Below are 2,888 nucleotides of genomic sequence, written 5' to 3'. Positions count from 1 at the left end.
GCTGCAGGTGACTACCAAACCCTCCCAGTTAACCCCATCTAATTGTGGAAGCGATTAAAAGCATCCAAACCAGATTCCAAATCCAGGGCATTTAAGCCAAAACAGATAAAACTGCGTGAAGGAAATTTCAAAGCTGTCACCTCTGCTGACAAATTGTGCGGCAAGTTCTCACATTTTTATCCACTTAACTCATTAAATGTGTTTGAGTATGGTCAAGGTAAGTAACAAATGCATTTAAGTACATCTGCCACTCACTTCTGTGATATAAAGTATTATAAACCTGCTTAATACAGAATTTGCCTGTCTTCCCATCATTTGGTGTACAAGTGTTCATTTCTTCCTGTTCAAATGAAACAGTAAATTATCATCTTTTGGTTTATCTATTAATGATAAACATATTTCAAAACCTTGTCTGAAATTATTGGGGTGGTAGTGTTGCAATCATGTTTCATGTAGACCAGGTTAGCCCCAAGGTAGATGCAGTTGAAGATGACCATGACCTTCTGACCCTCCTACTCCACATCCAGCAGAATGCTGAAAGCATGGGGATCTATGTCTTGCTAAACATTCTAAAACCAGGATTATCCCCAGCCTTAAGCTTGGAAATGCTTTATTGGCGATATATTATACCACAGGGTTTTTATTGTTTTTGTTTGTTTGGTTGTTTGTTTCAGTGTGTGCATGTGGCCCTCAGAGGACACCTTTATGGAGTCAGCTTTCTCCTACTATGTGGTTTGGGGATCAAACACTGATCATCAGACTTTGTGATAAGCACCTTTACCTACTGAGCTGTCTAGGTGGCACATGGCCAAAGTTTCTTTTGAAAAAATAAATAAATGCTTGTCTCCATTTTAAAGGCAAGGACAAAATTTAAAATTAACCATTGGTTTTACTAGACATTCATGTCTTGCATCCCCCTGGTCACATGCAGCCTAATACTTAAGAGCCATATTTTCAGTGCACTAAATTATTCTGCCACATATATATCTAGGACCACACAATACTGGGAGGAATGTTCCAAATTTCCAACATATCCCAGAATTCATAATCTGATGTTTCTCACCTATATTAGCTCCTAAACCATGGGCTAATGTATTAATTTCTTTCTGAGAATTTTTTTATTAATTAAACACTTTTTATTTTTTACATATATTTATATTATTATACATATATACATAAACTACCTTTAGCAAGAAGAACCATGATATAATCAGCACTTATATAAATGTTGCATCCATAGTGTTTTGACTATTTGTATTTGACAGCCTTGAAGAAAACATCTTTCCTCTCTTGGTGAGTCTATAATTCTGAATGTAGATCAATCTCCATCACATCTTGTCATTATCAACTTAAAACATCTATCTAGACCTAAAACACCTTAACCCCAAAACTAAGCTTCATTGTAAAACTAAGCTGCATGGCCTGCAACCCCATCAGAGACTTAAGAAGGAATAAACATGATTACCTGAGTAGTACGGATGTAACGAACTCCAGGAAGCAGAAATATATTTCCTCATGGTTTTGAGGCTGACAGAGACACAGGTCTTACAGGCTGACTTTTTCCTGCATTATCGTTCTTCCTTGGCTGGCGAGCAGCAGCCTTCCACCGTCATAGGAGCAGTGCATAGTGCTTAAGGACTCCTGATTGTTTGTAGTGGCTCCGTGAACACATACAGACACTGGGGAGAAGCTTCAGGACACGGAGTTCTGGAGGGCAACTTCCTGGCCATGATAACCTTTATCCTTTAAGATCTATGTCATCATGATCACTGCTACCACATTCCATACCACCCAGCACACTCACAGCAGAGAGGCTAGAAATACTGGTAGTAATCAGGCTGTCTTGTGTGCGACTGAACATTCTAGAAGAACTTAGGACTTGAGAAGACACAGCTCCTATTTTTGCTGTGGCATTCCCACACACCCACTATGTTTTCTTTCCACCACTTTCATATTACTCTCTCCACTTCCTATCTTTCCATCCTATTTTCTCATTACGTTTTCTGAACTTAAAAGTCTATATTCTGCTCATTTCGTCCCTACATGTACGAATACTGGAATGATACAGAGAAGATTAGCACAGCGCCTGTGCAAGGATGACAGGCAAATTTGTGAACCATTCCATGTTTTCCTGACTCTGTTGCTGCTTTTCACTGCTTTTCCCTGGAGGGGCTGCCTTGCCAGGCCACAGTGAAGAGGACACTCTCAGTCATGAGGCAGCTTGATGAGCTGGGGGTGGTGAGCAGGAGAGGCTTGCTTCTCTGAGGAATACTGGAGGGGAGGACAGGGAAACCGGGAGGGAGGGTTGGACCTGGGAGGAGAAGAAGGAGGGGCCTATGACTGGTATGTAAAGTGACTAATTAATGAAAAAAAAAAGAAGGAAAAAAATCTATATTCTGTTTTCATGTCATCTTTTTCTTTTTATTTTTTTTCATTCCCCTTATAATTTGATGGACATAAGTACCTACATACCTAGCCAGACTCTTTTCTTCTGTATCCTTGAATGCTACTCCTCCATGCCTGTGCATTGCATCATCTCCATGCATTCATTGCTTTTGGGCACTTAGGTTGCGATTATACTGAAAGACATGTGTAGGCAATGTCTCATCTCACAGATTCTGAATACTCCTTGGTAGATTTATTCTCTTATTGAGATGAAGTGGCATGTTCTCTTCTAGATGAATTTGGCTTGAGTTGTGTCTTATTGGATGTAGGTATAGCTGCCCCATCTTGCTTAGGATTCCATAGTTGGTACAGCATTTGTTGTCTCTTCACTTACTGTCATTGTATACTTTAGATTTTTTTTTTTTTTTTTTACTGAGGTGAGTTTCTTGTGAGCAGCACATGTTGGGCTGTTAAAAAATATAATCAGCATGTGTGTATGTGTG

The 2,888-nt window shown here is 39.5% G+C and overlaps 1 non-coding gene across 1 annotated transcript; it reads left to right on the top strand.

Annotated features, from left to right (window-relative positions):
* The first annotated feature begins 2,026 nt into the window (after positions 1 to 2,026).
* LOC127206776 (U6 spliceosomal RNA) lies at positions 2,027 to 2,131 on the top strand. The gene has a single exon (XR_007832870.1). It is a non-coding gene; the product is annotated as a U6 spliceosomal RNA (small nuclear RNA).
* Positions 2,132 to 2,888: the final 757 nt, after the last annotated feature.

The sequence above is a fragment of the Acomys russatus genome, chromosome 23, assembly GCF_903995435.1.
Source record: "Acomys russatus chromosome 23, mAcoRus1.1, whole genome shotgun sequence".
Classification (NCBI taxonomy): Eukaryota; Metazoa; Chordata; class Mammalia; order Rodentia; family Muridae; genus Acomys; species Acomys russatus.
Note: the sequence above shows the minus strand (reverse complement) of the source record. Positions and strands in the feature narration are given on the sequence as shown.